The sequence below is a fragment of the Strix aluco genome, chromosome 12 (assembly GCF_031877795.1).
Source record: "Strix aluco isolate bStrAlu1 chromosome 12, bStrAlu1.hap1, whole genome shotgun sequence".
Classification (NCBI taxonomy): Eukaryota; Metazoa; Chordata; class Aves; order Strigiformes; family Strigidae; genus Strix; species Strix aluco.
This window is the reverse complement of record NC_133942.1, coordinates 19665628-19686333: the sequence shown is the minus strand read 5'-3', so window position 1 is coordinate 19686333 and position 20706 is coordinate 19665628. Positions and strand designations below refer to the sequence as shown.

Genomic DNA, 20706 nt, shown 5'->3' with positions numbered 1-20706 from the left:
GAGATGAAACCCATGTTTCTGATGTGGAGGGACGTTTCCAGCAGCTTCCCCCTGCACTGTTTCCACTTGAGATCCTTGCAGGAGACCCCTTCCTCACCCACCTTGGACATCTGGCAGAGACTTCCCCTCCCAGCAGCCCCTGAATGCTCCCCTTGGGAGACATTGAAGTCTTACATCCCTGTAGAGAGAAACCCCCCTGGGGCTGTCCCTGGACTCCCCTCCCCATTGTATGATCCTAAACACAGGATGTTATTTGGTGGCCATCCAGCTTGTTAATGGGCTCATTAGACTCACATGGTATGTTTAGGCTGTCCCTTCAGGGATGTACTTTGGCTGCCCTCATGATTAGATTTGTTGTCCCTACGTGGAGCAAACCACAGGCGTGGCTTGGGCACAGCCGAGACACAGCCCTCGAGAGCTGAGCATCCTTGGGTAACCCTGGCCTGTTCCTGGTATCTACAGTGTCTGAGGGATGAGGATGCAATGCACACTATAAGAAGTCCTCTCAAACCCTCCAGGACAGGATTTGGCCATACCCATGAGCATGTGGTGCTTATATCTACTGTAGAATGAGAAGACCCTGATCTTCAGAGCTGTCAGCCCTATTTTTATCAACAACATGAAATTCAATTAAAATCTGCATTACTTTTTTTCCAGAGTGCCATTTGTTTGTCCCTCTCCTTTTCTTGCAAGCTGCACGACATATGGGGCAACCACGCTGCATGTGCTGAGAAAGCATGTCCAGTCCTCCGTGTGTCACAGATTCCCACACAAATATGGAGACAATCAAGCAGAAGTTGTTAAGTGTCATTATTAATACACTGGAATGTGATGGGAGGGGATTTATTTTGATGCCAGAGCCTTGTGCATACAATCCCATCATGACAGGGTGAAAGGGGAAAGGGGCATTGCCCACAGCTGAGCTGTGGACCAAGATGCTGAGCTAGAGATAACCAGCCCCCATGGGGCCGTGGCTGATGTGGTGCCAGGCTGGTTGGGTGCCAGGTCTGTGGGAAGAGCCTGGTGAAGCCAGATTGGCTTTTTTCAGGGCACCTTGTTGTCACGGGGAGACCTGGGAGCAGAAATGCCACCGGGAAGGGGAGGGCTGGTGTTTCCAAAAGAAGGAAGAAAGAAGGAAAGAAAGAAAAGCTGCTTCAGATAAACCCCTAAACATCTGATTCAGAGAGAAATGAGCAATGGAAACAACTGTTTTGTGTAAGCACTGTAGATCGTTTAATCCTTCCCCCAGGCAGGATTGTCCCTTTCCTGTGGTCTCACACACATGCTGCTGCTCTGGCTAAGGCTGGCCAAACTGCTTTCATTTCTCCCGTACCACAAGTGCTCTGCCCCTCAGCTCCTGCCCCTCGCCCTGGCTCCTGCTGGGGCTCCCCCCAGCCCTGTTTCTTCCTGCTAGGTCCTGTTATAAATTGAGACCACAATGGACTATAATTCAATCTTTATTAATTATAGCAAGTAGAATATGAGCAAAGACAGCGCTGGACGGCAGGGGAGTCTGCGCTCCGCCAACTGCCGTGCTGAGTAGTTCAAATAGTCCCCTTTTTATACATCTTTACTTCCGTGCTCATGAGGTAGTGGAGGTACTCCGCGCATGCTTCAGTTGTTGTTAGGGGGGTCGTTTCCTGCCTCCTGGTATTTGTTGAGGCTGAAGTAAGAAGTCTTCCCTCTTTGTCTCATAGTTGATCTTTTACTCATATATCCTTATATGGGCCGTCTTGTCCTGTTTCTTGTCGCTTCCTGGAAATCTGGTAGTTATCTTGCATGAGCAGTATCTGGTTAAGTTTGTGTGAGTGATTACAGTTATCTTATCTCACACAGGCGGCGTCCAGTGGTTGTTTGCATGAGTGGTTTCTGTCGTCTAATTTTACATTGAGCTTAACATAAATCTTAATAAACAATACCTTAGTCCACAGTTTCTCACAATCCCCCCTTTTTCTTTTTATCCTATTGTTTATTAGGTGCTACTTTCATCTTCATTCTTGTAAACAATTTCTTTTTCACAATTTCGACATTTATTATAGCACTCACAATAATGATTTTTGCGTGGCATAATACATTCACAATAATTTTCATCTTCATTATTAGATACACTTTCATATTCTACTCTCGAGGTTAAAATAAGCAATTTAGCTGTGTCAAACCGTTCTTTAATAAAATGAAAAATATAGCGTAATATACAAGGCCCAAATATAAGTCCCAGGATCAACATAATAAGCGGTCCTGCTAAAGCCGACAACAAAGTGGTTAGCCAAGGTGAAACATTAAACCAGTTTTCATACCATGACCTGCCCGCTTCACGATCCTTTCTACGTTGGTCTAACCTTTTCCGAAGTTCGGACATGGAGTCTTGGACGACTCCCGTATGGTCAGCAAAAGAACCACATTCTTCACTGAGAGCTACACATAACCCTCCTTCCTTCAAAAATAATAGGTCTAATCCTCTTCTATTTTGTAGTACTACTTCTGATAAAAACTTTACTGAAGTGGCTAAATTTTGGATAGATTGTTCTATTTTCGCTAAATCCTCATCTACAGCCATTTGCAAACCTTGTAATTCCTGACCTTGTACTAGAGAGGCTTGCATTAGATTCCATAAAGGGTCTTTGGATTCTAACAACTTTAAATCCCTAGATAAGGAGAATTCAGTCATGGTACCATTAGCTGTTTTCAAAAAGGAGTCTGGGGAAGGGGTTGCGATGTTCACGGGGACAACCTTTTTTTTTTTTTTTTTTTTTTTTTTTTTTTTTTTTTTAGAGAAAGTGGGTGGATTCAGGACCGGATTTGGTCCTACTGGTAAAGGATCGTGGGGTATCCTTTCTTTTATTATTTTGAAAAAGCTTCCTCTATCTGCTCCAGGTTCCCAATATCTAATTCCCCAGGTACGGCCAATTAACCATGTGTCATCTTCTGGTTGTTTAACTTCAATTTCTATTCTGTCGCATTCTGATGGAGATGATTTCACCCCCCTTACGGATCCCCAGACCCCGGAGCCGTCAGATCCATGTTGTGGTGGAATGCAACCTGGAGGTCCCCAAGTGATACTTATATATTTGTCTCCTTTTGTTGGCCAGTCTGAGGCTATTGTCTCGCAACCCCAATAACCGCAATAAAAATGGCCTGGATAGTTGCAATAACTCTTTCCAGGATTGGAAGCTGGACACACATAGAAGGCTTTGGAGTTGGCTTCCGTCGCCTCCCAGCCTCTCTGGATATCGACCGGAATCACTGAGACTAATTGGACAGTAAAATTCCAATTTCCCGGAGAGGTCTGGTTTTGTATTAGTCTAGATTCCTGTAAGTTATATAGTTTCCAGAGCATTGGTTCATGGGGGTTTCCATTTGCTTGGGTTATTATCAATAACAAAACTAGCGGTACACCAGAAAAAAAGGTGTCTGTCAATTTTGCCAATTTAAGTATATTTTTATCATCCCTGGGGAAGTTTGGCCATTGTTGCTTTTGTGTCCCATTGTTCTGATTCTTTTCTCCACAGTTTGTTCCTCCTCTGCCTCGCCCGTCGACTCGGTTGCTTCGAGCCACGGGGTGTACCATCTTCTCGGCAGCAAGGGAATTCTTCAGGAGAACAGCTGTTTTGGGCTTTCTGCCTGTTTATATATAGGCTTCCCACTTTACAGCTTTAACTAATGGGATGAGGCAAGGCACAGTTGGTACTTCCCTTCTTACACTTTATAGCCAAGATTTCAGTTACAAAGGGGATTGGTTCATTGGAATAGTAACAATAATATTGAGGGTTTATTCCTTTGGTAAAAATTTCCCACCACTCATGGGATTCTTAAATAATTTCTTGTTTAGACTCTAATTGCTTTGATTTTCACTCAGTGAGAGTTTTTTGGATTTTCCAACACTGTGTGCAAACCCCTATTGAAGGGTATCCACATTCACAGTGAGTCCACCATTTGTCCTGGCATACCATACACTTGGAACAAGCAAACAGATAACAATTGCGGTTCAAATTATTACACTTAATTCGTATATCTAGAGTGTTTATATCAACATATTTTCTATATTCAATATTGTGTGGTTGCATGAGTTTAACAATTTCCTTTAGTACATTTTGTATGCTTCCATATATAATATACGAAGAGAGAAATAATTATTGCAAATATAAACAACAATACACACTTTATACCAAAAGGTAATGCGACAAAATGATCAAGCAAAGTTTTTATCATTACTTTATCTTTTCAGGGTTATCTTGGTGTCACCTGGAGTACTGATTACTTTCCAGTGGGGTCTTGTCACTGGGCCTTTAACGCGACTGGCATGAGTCCATCCACGCTCAGCAGTCCGGACAGCTGTTTCTGTTGTAAGCAAAACAAGATAAGGTCCCTCCCAATTGGGTTTTAGGGTTTCTTCTTTCCATGTTTTAACTAATATCCAGTCCCCCGGTTTGAAAGTGTGAATTTTTAAGTCCAATGGAGGTCGTTGCACAATCAGCCCATGTTCCCAAAGTTTGTTACGATGCTCTGCTAATTGTGAAACATATTCATTAATTACACGATCTCGAATTAAAACATTTGTTTGTGGACTTTCAATTCTATAGGACATTCCATATACCATCTCAAACGCTGATATTCCTATATCTGCTCGGGGTCTGGTTCTGAGTATTAATAGTGCCATGGGTAGGCACTTGATCCATGATAGTTTGGTTTCTATCATTAATTTAGTCAAAATAGTTTTGATTTCTCCATTCATCCTTTCAACTTTTCCCGAACTTTGTGGATGCCATGGCGTATGGTATTCCCACTTAATTCCCAAGTTTTCTGCTAGATCTCTAACAATTTTTGACACAAAATGTGTTCCTCTGTCTGAGTCGATTACATCAGGTACTCCATATCTAGGTATAATGTGTTCAAGTAATACCTTAGTAACCTGGTTAGCAGTTGCCTTGGAGGTAGGAAAAGCCTCAACATAATGTGTTAAATGATCCACCATTACTAATAAATGTTTGTAACGCCCTACTCTGGGTAGTTCAGTAAAATCCACTTGTATGTGTGAGAAAGGTCTGTATGCTGGGGAACGTCCTCCAAGAGGTTTTTGTCTCGTGTTGTTTCGATTAACCTTTTGACAGGTCTCGCAGGCTGCTGTGACTGTCTTTGCTATATTATATACGCCTATACAGGCAAACTGTTGATTGAAATGATCAACTAATGCCTGGGTTCCCCAGTGGGTTTTACTGTGTATTTTTGAAAATATTTCGAGTGCTATGCCCTTCGGCAAGACTTCTCTCCCATCTGGTAATATGTACTTACTATCCCGTTCCTTAGCTCCCATTTGTTCTAGTTTTTCCTTTTCTGCAGACTCAAAACTCAAATTTTTACTAACAGGTACTGGTTGTATAGTCAAAATCGTATTATAATTGCCTGCCACTCGTTTTGCTTCTATATCAGCTGCGTTATTTCCCCTGACTTGATAATTTGTACCTCGCTGGTGTCCCTTTATATGTACAACTGCTATTTTATTCGGCACTTTCAATGCCCCCAGAACTTGCCGAATTAATTCCGGGTGTATCAATTCTTTTCCTTGTGAGTTAATAAATCCGCTTTCCTCCCATATTTTTCCAAAGGTATGTACCATTCCAAACGCATAGCATGAGTCTGTATATATAGTTCCATCCTTTCCCTTCAGTGACACTAATGCTTTCCACAATGCATACAGCTCACAGGCTTGAGCTGACCAGCTGGCACTCAGGGGGCCTGATTCTATTGTCTTAAATTCTCCTTTTTCCAACTTAACGATGGCATATCCGGACAATCGTTTACCTTCCACTATTCGTGATGACCCATCTATAAATAATACTTCTCCACATTGTAGTTCAACAATTAAATCCCGTCCCAACAGATTAAATTCTGCTTCAGGGACGAGCAAGAGTTCACCCATTCCAAATTTATTTTCAGTTTCGAATATCACATTTTTGATTTTGCTTACTTTAAAGGGTTCTCCTTTTGCCCCTATTACTTGTACTTTTTCAGAGGAAGTTTTACATCCCTCAGGTATTTGCCTAATAGTCGATTTCTCAGCCCCTGTGTCTACTAAAAAGGTGAACTCTTGTTTATGGGGACCTATTTTTAACTTTATCAAGGGCTCATGTTGACTCCGGTCCCCTAAAATATAGAGCCCCTGACTCTCCTATTCTGCTTTCAATATTTCCTCATCTCTGATCCTTTCTCTGCAATTCTTCTTTATGTGTCCCTTCTTTCCACAGTAAAAACAACATCTCTGTTCCTTCTTTACTACTGCGTTCTCTTGTTTTATTCCAGCAGATCTGTGTTCACCAGTCCGCCCGTTGCGATCCTCTCTGACAGCTGCTACCATCATTTTTACTTGTCGCTTGCTGCTCTCTTCTTCCCGCCTTACGTAGACTTTCTGAGCTTCCCTCAATAATTCATCCAACCCTCTATTTTGCCAGTCTTCTAGCTTTTCAATCTTTTTTTTTTTTTTTTTTTTTTTTTTTTTTTTTTTTTTTCCCTGATAACTTCCCATGATTTTGCTACAAACTGAGTTTTTAGGAGCGCTTGCCCTAAAGGGTCGTCTGGATTTACCCCAGAGTACAGTTGAAGGACTTTCCTCAGTCGTTCCAGCCACTCAGTAGGGCTCTCATCTTTCTTTTGCATTTCATTAAATGCTTTATTGATATTCTGGCCACGGGGTACTGCTTCTCTAATCCCCTGAATTACTATAGTTCTCAGATCTTGCATATGAGTTCTATGCACTGGATCCTGATTATCCCAGTTAGGTCTTTGGAGTGGCCATTTGATATCTGCTTGGGGTCCCTGGGCATGCTGAACATCCCACAGTCTCATTCCTGCTCGTCTAATCATATCTCTTTCCTCGGTAGTAAATAATTGACCAAGGATAGATTGCATCTCATCCCAAGTATAAAGGTTTGGTCCCAAAAATTGATCTAATCTTTCTGCCACTCCAAGTGGGTCCTCAATCAAGTTTTCCCATCTCGGTTCTTTTAAAATCTCGTAGGTCAGCCGAGTTTAGGGGTACAGAAATATATCCAATCATAGGCTGAGGTCCCCCCATGGGCATTTCCCTTAGAGGATACATCTGAGCTGCCCCTTTTTGACTTCTAGTCATGCGTCTAGGAGGAGGGGAAGACCCTTGTTCCGACTCCGGTGGGGGAGTGGGAGCTCTGGGGACCTCGGGAGGGGCTACGGGAGCAGGAGGAGGAATGTAAGGAGGGGGGGGTTAGAAGGGTTTCGTCTAACTCTTCCTGCTTTTTCTTTTGTTTAGTTTTTACTTCATTCAGTGGGTAAAGTTTAGCTCCCGGTCTTTTTATCCATACTTCCGCATACTGACTCTCCTCTGGGTTAAGGGGTTTTTTTTTTTTTTTATTATTGACCCAGAGGTTTAATTGCTGTCTTACCCAATCTTCTTCTGACCCATAGACTGGCCAAAAGGTATTTTTAGAAATCTTCTTCCCTCCCCATATCTTAGTACAGTATTCTATCATTTTCTGCTTATCTTTCCCTAGGGTTCCAGGGAAATACCTCCAATTGTCTAAGACATATGCCAAAGGGGTATTCTTAGGTACAGTGTGTACCCTTCCCATGGGAGTCGAAGGCTTGCTGCCCTTCGCCCCCATCTTCTGGAATATCCACAAACATACACTCACTCACTCCCCTTGTTCCTGGCCCAATCCCTCGCGGGAGATGGGAAACGCAGTACTTAAGAGTCCACACTCGCTTGGTTCAGTATATCGAACCTCTCATTCGTTATATTCCAGGAAACCCAGTCCCGCCCGAACGGCAAACCTGCGAGCAAATTCGCAATATACTTACGCGTCCTGCGTCTTCGTCCGGACTCCCGTGCACAGAATTTTTATGGGATCTTACCGGTTTTCTCCTTTGCTCACTATTCTAGAATTTAGGTTCGTCGGTAAGGTTGAGGTAGGCTGTCAGTCGCGGGGCCGCGGATTGCCGCGGGGCGCCTCCCCGGAGGACAGAAGCCCACCGTTCCTTATCCGAGTCACGGCACCAGGAATTGTTATAAATTGAGACCACAATGGACTATAATTCAATCTTTATTAATTATAGCAAGTAGAATATGAGCAAAGACAGCGCTGGACGGCAGGGGAGTCTGCGCTCCGCCAACTGCCGTGCTGAGTAGTTCAAATAGTCCCCTTTTTATACATCTTTACTTCCGTGCTCATGAGGTAGTGGAGGTACTCCGCGCATGCTTCAGTTGTTGTTAGGGGGGTCGTTTCCTGCCTCCTGGTATTTGTTGAGGCTGAAGTAAGAAGTCTTCCCTCTTTGTCTCATAGTTGATCTTTTACTCATATATCCTTATATGGGCCGTCTTGTCCTGTTTCTTGTCGCTTCCTGGAAATCTGGTAGTTATCTTGCATGAGCAGTATCTGGTTAAGTTTGTGTGAGTGATTACAGTTATCTTATCTCACACAGGCGGCGTCCAGTGGTTGTTTGCATGAGTGGTTTCTGTCGTCTAATTTTACATTGAGCTTAACATAAATCTTAATAAACAATACCTTAGTCCACAGTTTCTCACAGTCCCAACCCACCTTTGGCCATGGCTAGGGACCATGTCTGGAGATAATGTTTCGCATCAGTGTAATTTTGGCTTTCCTCCTTCTGCAGCTCCTCCAGCCCCTCCAGCAGCCCCAATTTGCTCCTCCAGCCTGGCTGTAGGGCAGGAGCAGGGAGGATCTCAGATACTTCACCTGCTGTCATCTGCCAGTGCCCCTCTGCATCCATTCAGGGCATCCCTTTCCTCCCTTCCTCCTTCCCAGAGGACAAGTTTCAACCTTTCTAAGAAAAACACTTCTTCCCCTCCATGTTCTTCACTGTTTTCTGTGCGATGAAATAGTTTCTCTCCTAAACGAAGCTACAGGCAGTTTATTAGCCTAGCTAATTAACCCATAATCAGCGTTTCGTTCTCCTCTAATCACAGGCTGCTCACACCCTCAGTTCACAGAGTGCAGCCATGCTATAGCACATGTATTTATAAAGGGGGGAAAAAAAACAAGCTTGCAACACACCATGAACAATTTGCAGGGATAATGTCAGTTCATGCAGGCACGTGGAGTGACCTACCCAGAGCCAGGGCACAGGGGTTTCAGGTGACTCCGAAGGGTGATAGTGAGCTCTGGAGCCTGTCACTTTCTGAGCACAGGTTTGGTGGCAGCTCAGGTCACGAATGGCTTGCTGTCGCTGCTGGTCAGCAGTGGTTTAGGAAGCAGGGAGGTTGGATGAGAAGCAGACCCAGTAAGTCTTGTAATCTACATCTCTGCCTAAGCAGAACTATTCCCCAGGGGGTCATCTTTTCCTAATGTTTCCAGCTGAGTTTTCCTGTCCCTCCAGCAGCAATCCTTCCATGAATCCATACCAGACCTGCTGAAAACAAAATATTTTGGAGAAAGCACCTGTGCTTTTTTGTTTATTAATTTTTCCTCTACTTCTACACCAGGTACCACCTTCCCCAGTGCCTGCCTCTTGCCCTTCCAGATCTTTGTGGGTGGATGCTCAGTTCTCTGCTCTAGCTAAGCAAAATGGATTCAGCTTTCTTAACATTTCCTTGTAAATCAGATTTCTGATTATTGCCGCTGCCCTCTGAACTCCCTCCAATTCGTCACTCTATTCCTGGTACTGTGGTACGCCGACCATGAAGAGACAATGTTTGAAAACATCCTCAACCCGGGCGGCGATCTAACGAGACAGCGTATAAAAATATCGTTACATGGTGAGCTGAAGGCATTGTGCAGCTCTGTAATCATTTTCAAGATGGTAAAATCATTCTGCAAGGACAGCCTGTCTCCACTCTGATAAAATCAGGGCCAGAAAGGCAGCCCAGCTTGGAGGAACAAATTGCAGAGTTGTTTTTTTTCTTCTTCTTCTTTTTTTTTTTTTTTTTCCCCAAGGATTTATTTTTAAATAAGGGAGCTGTCATAAAGTGGGACAGATGTTGAGAAGATCAGGTACAAGTGAAACCAAAGCGGTGGTGTGTTTACCAAGCGGAAAGTGGGTGGTTTGTCCTCTGCTCTCCAAAGCCCTTTGGCTCCCTGGCTGTGCCCTGTGCACCATGTCCCAGGTGTCCCCAGCCATCCCAGCCTGGCAGTGCTCTCTCTCAGCCATTTTGGACCCACAGCTGAAGCCACCCTCTGCTTTGTGTCCCAGAGTAGCAGGTCTTGGTCCTTCCTATGTCTCTCTTGTTTTGCTGTGAAGCGGCTCTTTTGTTTCTTCTGCTCTGCTCTTGTTTCTAGTCTGCTCTACCTGTCCATATCTGTGAGACCTGCTGTGTGTGGAGGGAGATAAAGAAAATGTATCAGGCCAAGAAGATGACAAAAGAGACAGGTGAGAATGCTACTTGTGTGCTAGGTGTGGGTTCACCAGTTTGCCCATCACTGGGGCACACAAAACAGCTCCCAGTGTCCTCCCACCGTCCAACCCCACGAGCACCACTGGCTTCTCTTCCGCCCAGTATCTTCCTTCCCTTCTTCACTGATGTCTCTCATGCTGGGGAAAGGTGAATATAATTACAGGCTAATGAAACACATAATGCATTTCTTGAAAAACTGCAATCTGAGTTAAGAGAGGGTACTTCTGTTTACAGAGCCACTTGGCAGTTTTTGTTGTTGTTTTTTTTTTTTTTTTTTTTTTTTTTTCTCCTCTCTGTCTTTTCCTTTGTCTGGTAAACATGTATTGCGTAAGTCTTCAGTGTGTTCATGGGATGCTCAGAACATTGTCCTCACTTGCCATTGTTCGGGTTAATTTATGCCGGGTTAGACCTCACCCTTTGGAAAGGGTCCAGAGCCCTGGTGGTGTAAATCTTCTTGATTTATGTCTCCTCCCCTAAAAAAAATAGGAATTTAGGCAGTCCCAAAGAGAGGAGAATTCAGGACAATTTGCACCCATTACTTGCTCCTGGCAGGGAAGGCTGGGATGATTTGGGGTTGGTAAGCACAGACCTTTCATCTGTTTGTAGAAAGAAGGAAAATTAAATCTCATGGCCTGTTTGTGAGAGGAAATTGCCCAGAATAGCTCTGACAGAATAAGCTATTCCACAATAGCTCCCCATGCGGACACTCAAGCCACTTTGTTCCAGGCTAATTAGTGTGCTTCCAAGCGGAGTAATTATTCTGGAAGGGAAATCTCTCTTCTCCTACAAAGAGTGTCTACATGGAGGTAACTATTTGGGAATGACACAAGCTGGCCATCTGAAACCACTGCTGCTCCACCAACCAGCATCCCCTTGTTGAGACATCCTGGGCTTGGAGGAGTCCCACGGATATATCTGGCTGGTTACCCAGGTGAGGTGAGCTCGGATGGACTCCCCTGGTGCATGATTTCAGGCCCCAGAAGAGGAAGTGATTCAGAAAGTAGAAAAGATTGCACCAATCCTGTTACTTCATGTCCTTTTTTTATTCCACTGTTTAATGACCATGCTATTAAATGTTTGCTCTAAGGGGTTTTTTTTCTTCTCTCAGAACGTCTCACTTTTTTTCTAAAAGCTTTTTTTTTTTTTTCTCACCTATTTTTCTACTGACTCACTGGAGAGCCTAGATTTAGTCTAAACGTTTCTCAGGAGACCGCCTGGTGTCTCACGTGGCTCGTTCCCTATAATCCGCAGAGAAGTTCTTTTTATGAAAGATGAGGACTTCCGTGAGGAGGGACCTGTGCCCAAAGTGGGGACCATTTAGCCAGGTTCATTGTCAAAGCATTGGACTGGGTTTGAGTTCCTGGAGACCACCTTCTCCACGCTGCTTACACCAGGCTCAGTGGAGGTTGACTCAACTTATGCCAGGGGATCCAAGGTCAAGCCTCCCAGTAGTAACCAGTGTGAGGACCTGCATCTCGTCCACCATGTCTCATGGAGCAAACCTGTGCTTGCACTTGCCTGGTTGCTCTTTATGTTGATCTTGGCAAAATACTGGTGCTGAGGAGATAGAAGAAATAACGGAGAAGATCCTAGAGTCCATCTCCATCCAATCCAGGATCCTGGAGATGTTTTATAATCTGCTTATATTCAGGGCTTGATAGGTATGGCCCAGCTCAAAGCAGCCTCTCAGCTGCAATCTTCTCTTATTGCTGTCAAGAGTCTCAGCCCAATCTCTTGCTCTGCACATTGTTTTGGAGAGGGAAGACAAAGTCCTATGCTGCTTTTCTCACATTTATAACCCTTTACTGCTTGATTACTCTTCCCCCAGGGCTTAGCCCTAAGCATGGTATTGGTATTGATCTGGTATTTGGAAGGACAGAAAGAGGGACTGAGAGGGCTGGACAACATATGCTGGATCTCTTCCTCCTGGAAAAAGTTCAAAACAACTTCATAAGCATTTTAGTGTCAATCGGAGAGATTCTCCACGGCCATAAACCCTGGCATGGTCTATAATTACACACGATCTGCCCACTCTGGAAAATTGATACTTACATGGTCCACTGGCCCCTGTGTCCCTGTTAAAATGCAGATCAACTATTCCTCAAGGGACAGCTGAACCCTCCTTCCAGACAGAGCACTAAAAGAAAACGGATAGGAACATTTTTTGTTAATTATAACTTCTCTCTCCTTAAACTCAGACTCCATGGTGTCCCAGAGAGACTCTGGGGGAATGTGGTAGGAAATAAAGTGGGTTCCTCGAGTGTCTGGCTGGGATGTGCCCTGTTTGAAAGCCTTTGGGGTGGACTCAGAGGCCACCAAGGAGCTCAGATGTGCCCAGGGGACTGTGAGTCTCAGTGGTGCTGAGTCCTGTGGGTCTCCAGGGTGGAGAAAGTATTGGAAGAAGGATGGAGACAACATGGATGGAGCTGGCAAGCTCAGGAAGAAATTGTTGCTGCAGAGACCTAGTTGCGTCCTTACTAAATGTGCTGGTTCCTCTGATCCAGCATGGATCCTGCAGACCATGGAGGACCCCAATCCTGGGGTCCCTCTCCCACTTTGTCCCTGCCTCTCTTCATCCAGGAAAGGAGACAAAACTGGGGAAAACACTGGACCTTTTGTGCCTAAAAGAATTAAGAGAGGAGGCTGGTAAGGATTAGGGGCTGATGCAGTTCATCAGTAGCAGAGCTGGTCTTTGCGACCCACAAGGTCCCTTCCAAGGCCATGTCTCTATAGGGGCGGGGCAGGGCATGTCCCAGAACTGCAGCAAGGAGAGGGACTGTGTCCCAAGGAAAGGCAGCCCAGCTTTAGCAGGAGGTAATGAAGGAGGCTGGGGAATGTCTCCTGCTCCTAGCCCAGCCGTGGCTGTGCTATGCTGGCCCCAGAGAGGCAAAAGAGACTGTTTGGGGCAGAGGCTGACAGCAACTGGGGAGCCTCAGTTTCCCTCCAGTGAGGGGGAGAGAAAAAGCAATTACTGTCAGTGAACAGCAGCCTGACACCTCATCAGTGCCTGCAGTGACTGATATCTCCTTCTTCTGAGAGATTAATTATCTGAAAATAACCACACACCAGGAACTATGAGATCTTGTCTCTACAGAGGAGTCCTCTCCCCTCTCAGCAGCATGCTTGAGTGGGGACCCCTTGGCAGGCAGTTGGGGGACCCCTTCATGGTGCTCCAACCTCCACAACCACCAGCCTGGTGCCTTCTGTGGGCACCAAACCCAGCCAAATGCTGAAAACAGTCCCCAAAAGGGCAACACGGAACATGGTGGTTGGAGCAAGGTGGTGGTGACTGCTAGGAAAGCTAAGGGGCAGAAATTCGGTTTAGAGGAGCTGGGAGGCTTTGTGGCCTCTTGAGCTGCACCTTCTCGTGGTTGCATCGGGGTTTATAAGCTCCATCTTTGGGGGCCCACCCCTTTGTGGCAAGAGTGGGAGCACCCCACAACCACCTCTCCCTCTCCTGCCAGAGCCTTGCCAAAGCACCGGCTCCTCGGGAAGCCCACTTCTAGCAATTAATCTCCCAGACATCTTCCATGTCTCTGTATCTTCCTTCTGAGCTGACCCCTCGCTCCAGCTAAGATTTTCTCCTCCTGAATTATATTTCATCTGTCGAGTCTGGAGAGATGATGTGTGTGGAAATTTTGCAGATCCACCCGATTTCTGCTGCTTTATCCAAGCTTCACCAGCTTCAAAGGGCGCAAATGCAAATATTGACAAGTTCAATAAAAAGACCCATCTAGCAAGTAAACAGCTAAACAGGCTGTCTAATGAGGGGGTGCAGGGAAGGTATTGTAAGAGAAAATCAGCATTTTTTACCAAGTTCTACATGCTGTTCTCTTGCCTAGACCCTAAATAATCCTGAAGTATGGACATGTGGAGTTTTTACCCTGCCTCAGTCCTTCCCAGCAGCTGCTCCCACCCAACCCGGGGAAGGTGACTTTCTCCTTGGTGGTGAAAATTCAAAATCCCCCACGTTTACTGAGCTTGGCATTTTCCACAGGGCACCAGCAAAGTGATAACATCCCAGGTCACCTGACTCCCCCATCACTTGGTTGTGCGGCTCTGCCTTCAGCCAACCCCTCCTTCCTGGTACCTGATATTCTAATTCAGCCCTTCCTTAACGATGTTTGCAAAGATTTCCACTGGTGGAGCAGAATGCTGGCCATGGTCTCCACCATGCTCCCAGTCCACGGATGTGCTCCCCTCATCTTGGATCAATCTCCAAGTTGGAACTGGTGCTGTTTGATCTGCTCATTGCGATGCAGTGGAGGGGAGTGAGTCCAGGGAATGGGCCTCCTTGGAATTAAACCGCTTCTCTAATGCAATTACAAATGGCTGTTAACCCTCATATCAACATGAAGGAATGTTACCTAGGGGTGGTAGGGGGAAACAAGACATGAAAGTCCCTCCTTGCTCTGTGCTAAATGAAAACGAGGGATACTCTGTTACTAGGAATAATTAGGCTTCCCCAGCTCTCTCACAGGGGGTTAGGAGAGTTATTTCATGTTTGCAAAGTACTTTGAAGAAGGGAAACATCCTAAAAATACTGCAGATACCAGCACCATTGCTCCCAGTGCTGCTCTTGCTCAGGTGAGAAGATGGCAGCTATGGGACATCTTCCACCTAAAGATTTCACAGCATGTCACCTGTGTTGGACATGTGTGGAAAGTGCAAATATTATTATGCCATTTTAGCACATGGAGAAGCAGCGATGCAGAGCACAGGGGAGCTGTTGAACATCTCTCAGAGTTGAGATTAGGAGGAAAGAGTCCTATTCTGCATGCTGTTGTGATCTCCACCTAGGGGATAGTTGGTGTTTAGGAAGCACGTTATTGACTGACAGTGCTGCCATAGAGGCACAACGTTCTCTCTGGAAATCAAGTTCAAGACAGGTTTTTTCAAAAACCTCCATGTGTGGGAGCAGGGTAGCTGAAATATTGTCTGGACCATTACCTTCTTAGCCTGAGGACGCAGGAGAGATCCAAATGCTCAGGTCTGGCTGTGTTTCTCTCCCCCAGATCAGGTCAAGCCTCAAGCTCGTCGACCTCCTCCTCCAGCACCCCACTAGGTCTTAGGAGGAGCTGGAGATATGCCAGGTGATGAGGTGCTTTCACCCTAACGGTCTCCCTGGCCTGGACCAGAGGACCCTGGAGCTACAGCCTTGTTGGAGCCACCACCTCTACTCCATGGTGCTACTCAGTGCCAGAAGGGATGTCTGCCTGGATGCCAAGCTGAACACTACACAGCAGACTCTGATGAAAACTAATTTTCCCCCAACCTCTCCATTTTGTCTTCACAGCAGAAATGTCAAGCAGGCTGTACAGAAAAGAAGAAAGCTGTACTAGAACAAGCTTGGCTTGGTTCCCACTGTCAGTTTGGTTCCCTCCATCAACAATCAACCAGGACAGGAGCATCTGCTTCACTCAGAAGGTCTCATAGGCATCATCTGTGCACCCCAACACAGCAACCATGAGCCTTTTCCTCCAAAACTGTTATCAATGCATAACTCTTCAACCAGAGAATGTCTGCAAAACCCCTTCTAACCTTAATTTCTACAAAACTCCGCTGCATCTTTGGCACAGTCAGAGGCAGAGGCAGCCACTGTCTCCTGAGCTGAAGTAGGGAAACGTGTGGTGCTCAAGGAGGTCTCTGCGGAAGATGAGCAGAGGGTGGGAAGGCACCTGCCCTGGATGGGCCAGGGAGGACAGGGAGAGCAGAGGCACAGAACGTTCTCAGAGCGCAGACAGTAACAGCCTTGTCCATGCTTCTCCTTTCTTCCCCCTGACAGCTTGACAACCTAACAGGAAAAATGAAGTCAGTGAAGGGAGAAATGCTATCAGGAGCCCTGTGCTAAGAGGGCAGACAGGCCAGATTGGAGGAAAATGAGAAGCTGTCCGGGCTAATGCAATCATTTATCACATAATCTTGCTCAGCAGTTGGGCGGGGATCCTGGCAGTGCCTGGCACTCAGGAGGCTCTCTTGGCCCCTGGTACCCTGCTCCAGTTGGTGAGGGTTGTTTCTCCTGAATTCTCCAGGGCTTGAGGTTTCCGTTTTACCACCTTGTTGTGCTTGTGGTACCTGCCTCATTTTGCTCTCGCTGTTGTCCCCTGCATGCTTCTCTCCTCCCCAGAGCCAGACTGGGGCTTACGCTACTTTGTGGTGGACCCTTTATCAGAAAAGATGGCATCTTGTCAGGTAATTGCTTGTGCTGAGACATTTCATCACCAGGCCATTTTGGCTCCATGCTGTGTTAGCCACTCGCCTGGAACCTGGATTTACTGCTTCCTCATCCCCGGCCATAAAAAGAGGCATTGCTGAAACGCCACTGCAAAAAGGGGTCAGCATGAAAGTGTTTCCAAAAGGAAGCAGCAAGGGAATTTCACTCCCTGCTCATGTTGCATCTTAGGGTTTGCTCCGTGTTTGGGCCATATGTGATCCGCACCCCAGGGGAACGGCCGGACATCAAAGGGTGACTTCTGGTGAGGATGAGCTCATTCGCCCCTGCTCGACCCTTCCTGAGAGGCAGGGGGGTGGGAGCTCCATGACCACCCGGCAGCTTTTCCCCGGCCAGGGCTGTGAGTGTCTGGGGCAGGGAACCCCACCGGCTGCAGCTGCTTTGGCTCCGTCAGGATCCGCTCTTCCTCCTCGTGAGCCTGTAAATTGGAGGGAGACCTATGCTTCTCTTCAGTCCCACAAATCCCCTGTGCTGCTAACATGGCACTCAGCAGCATTCAGTCCATCATGGCAGCGTCTCATACTGGGGATGGGCTACCAAAAAAGTTTGCACATGGAGTTTCAGTGCCAGGCTGTGGGTCCTGGATGCCCACCGAGCCACCTCTCCTGCACCTCTGGAGCTGATGTGCATGGGCTTTGTGATTAACATCACCTTGTGGATCTCCAGGAAAGCGGTGATGTACCAAACCATATAGCTAATTTGTACAGGCCCTGTCACAGATAAGCACTTAGCTGTGTAATTATTAGAGCTGGCCACAGAATGAGAAAGCTGACTTCATCACCACTTTCAGATTTTGTTGTTTGTTTCTTTTCTGAGGAAAACCAAACCTTCAGGCACTGAGAGATGAGGGCTGAGCTGGTGTACAGGGCACTAGCTAAGGGCTGGGGAGCACAGATTCAAATCCTCTCTCTGCTAGAATTATTTTCCCTCCTGGACACTTCAGCATCCCATATCCCTAATGCTCCATCTGCAGACCCGCTCCCTTGTGTCCTCTCACCTTTCCTGGCTGTGGAAACCAGCTTGTTTCCAAGAAACATTTTGGCTGGGACAAAGCTTTCAGCAATGTTGCAGCCAGGCTCAGCAGTTATTCCTCCTTCAGCCAGACTCCTGGATGGGCCCCTCAACGTGTCCAGCTCCATTGCTGTGTCCTCACCACCCCTTTTCAGAGAAACTTCAGCTTATACTTTCGATGGGGAACTGCTCTTCTCTGAAAGAGCTTTGTGCCCTCTCTTCCCCCCAGCACAGCCCAAATCCAGCTGGAAGAGGTGTCACAGCCCTCCCATGCCTGATGAGGTCCTCCTCAGACAGAGCTTAGCCACCTCCAACCTTTGCACTTCCCATCCACAGAGCCATTTGCCACCCAAACAGTTCCAGACCTTCCTTTCCTCTCTTGCAGAAGAACCACCAGGAGGAAGACCAGCAATTTCAGGAGAAAAACAGCCCTTCTGTGGCAGAGGACGGATATGGGTGGCACTGATGGAGCTTCCAGGGCTCTCCAGCTCTGGCTGTATGCTGAGGCAGTATTGGTTCCAGTCCAAGGCAAGGGGGAGGTTTTGTCAACATGCACCCCATGCTGAGGACCCACCAGGCATGTAACAACAACAGCCACCTGTTTTCTGGCTTAGCAATGGAGAAGCAAAATTTCTCGGACTGCTGCCTCCTCCAAGAATATGGAGTGTTAATTATTATTAATGACTCCCTGTGACTTTTATTATTAGCAATACTAATTAATTGGATTATTACTATTTCCTCTCTTGGAGATGCTTGAGGGTGGCATGCAGAGGTAACAGACATTGCTTTCAATACAGATAAAGGACAAGAGGGAACTCACATGATGTTATTTGGATAAATCAAAGTAGAAGAGGTGAGTGGAAATCTGGGAGACTTGTCCTAGAGGGGATAGAGTATGAGATTAGCAATGCCAGCACCAAACCCTCCACAGGCTGGATGCTTCAATTCAATGCATGTTTTTACTAGTTTCCAGCTACAAATATAAAAAAGACTAAAACTAGTCCTTAGTCCCAAGACTCCTTAGCTTCCTGTATCTGAATCAATGGTGAGTCCCTCCAGGTGGCTGGCCAGACAGTTCCCCCAAGGCTAAGTCCAGGAGAAAACTGACAGCCTATAGTCTCTGTACATGTCACAAGAGTGCCTTCATCCCGAAATCTTAGTCTCATCACACAATCAGCCATCCCATGGAGCTGCCCAATGCACCTGCTCATCACACTAGTTCCTCCTTGGCCCGAGCTCAGGACGAGCCAGTCTTCCTTGTGGTGAGACTTGTCATGAAACAGCACCAATTCACCAAAAATAGCTCTGAAGAAAGAAAAAGAGAAGTGTACATGCAGGCATGTGCACGCGCTTGTGTGTCCACAAACCCATTTGCTGTTTAGGTGTCAGAAATAAATTTTACCACTGGAGTCTGCAGCATCTGATTAGTGAATTATTCAGTTTGGAGATTGCCTTCGCTGTGACCTCATTAGTAACCCCGAGGTGAGCGGGACGCATTAGACTAACCACCAGGCTGTCACTGAGGAGCAGAACTGGGGCATTAAAATGGATTAAAGTGCTTTACCAAGAAGTGCGGCACAGCTCATAAAAAAAAAAAAAAAAAAAAAAAGACAAAAGGCAAAAAGAGAGAGGGATAGAAGGGGGAGAAAAGAAAGAGAGACCGATAAAATAAATAAATAAACCATCCTGTTAAGCTGGCAGCCTGAGGATAAACAGGCAAGCAGGCAGAGGGGTGCGGGGGCCCCAGCATGCTGGCAAAGCATGAGCCTTTACTCTGAAGCCAGGGCAGGTCTGTGGTTGGGCAGGGCTCTTCGCTGTCTGATCTGCCAAGGAAGCCCAGCATCTGCTCAGTGAAACCAGCCCTTAGGATGCCAGCCAAATCCCCCTGGCTGCCCAAGAGAGCCTCCTCTTTTGACCCCCGTTGGGCTGACACCCAGCCTTGGACCTTCTCTATGTCAGGGCAGGTGATGTGGGGCTAAAGGAAGGTCCTCACATGGATCTGTCATCTAAGTGTTTGTGTCCATGTTGGGGGCCTCAGTTGTTCCATGCTGCTAGCTGCAGATGGGAGCTGGTGTGGATGTGCACACATCTCCCAAACCCGCCTGTGAGTGGGACTTACTCAGCTGACATGGGGACGAAGATGTGGTCCACAGTGATCATTCAAGGACCATGGTGACCCCCTTGAAGGGGGTATGATAGAGGGAAGGAGAGGTGAGATACCCTATTTTGTCTCTTCCTGACAAGCCTACAGAAGGGAAAGGGGGATGGGTTTGTACCACGGTCCCTCAGGGTCAGTTATTCTTTCCTGGGGGGAGGCATCGGCTGATGCAAGCAGCTTTCATCTGGGGATGGGCCTGGTGACTGATGTGGTTGCATTTGTTTGCTCAGCAGCAGTTGCAAATAATGGATGCTAAAAGGCTTTGTGGTTCGTTGATGGCCATGCTCATAACCACACACTCTTCATCCAGATCTGGGGAAAGAATGCAGCGCTCTCCATCTAACTTCTCAGGTCCTAAGCCCTGCCTTCGACATGATGTGGCCTTGGTCGCTTCGCTGTGTGCACGAGTGTCACCCTCTTGGTGACAGATGCTCCAGGGTGGTGGCTGGACCCTGCGAGAAGGTCATCCAAGAGACTGTTCCTTCCTCCCATCACTGCAACTGCTAGAAGCCTGGATGTGCACCCGTGGCACTGGACCCAGACCTTTATGGGGTCTCTCTGTGTCAGTGCCTGTTGAGTACATTTGCCTCACCCACTTCTTTAGTGACAGTACTGGGAGCATCTTATTGACAACTCACATCAGGGACAGTCTTCAAGAGGACACTATGGGATTTCTCTATGTCATCCAGTCCTCAGAAACATGGTGAGCTCCCATGTTTCTTCAATGGAGCCAAGTGTTTACTTTCCATCTACCTTCATCTGTTCAGCCTGGGCCCGTCTGTGACTGGGGAGACCCCTATTTAATACTTTACCCATGATTCCTATTATTAGTCCTCCAGCTAAGTCCCAACCCAACCACCACAGGCCACCTCTGTTCCTGGGCTGATCTCTGGGCCAATGCAGGAATGGGAGCCTGTTGTCTATCTC

At 46.6% G+C, this 20706-nt stretch overlaps 1 long non-coding RNA gene across 1 annotated transcript; it reads right to left on the bottom strand.

The window, feature by feature from the left end:
* Nucleotides 1-4142: 4142 nt before the first annotated feature.
* Nucleotides 4143-8545, bottom strand: LOC141928823 (uncharacterized). The gene is made up of 2 exons (XR_012624878.1): nucleotides 7828-8545; nucleotides 4143-4338 (listed from the first exon to the last, which is right to left on the bottom strand). It is a non-coding gene; the product is annotated as an uncharacterized LOC141928823 (long non-coding RNA).
* Between the last annotated feature and the right edge of the window lie 12161 nt (nucleotides 8546-20706).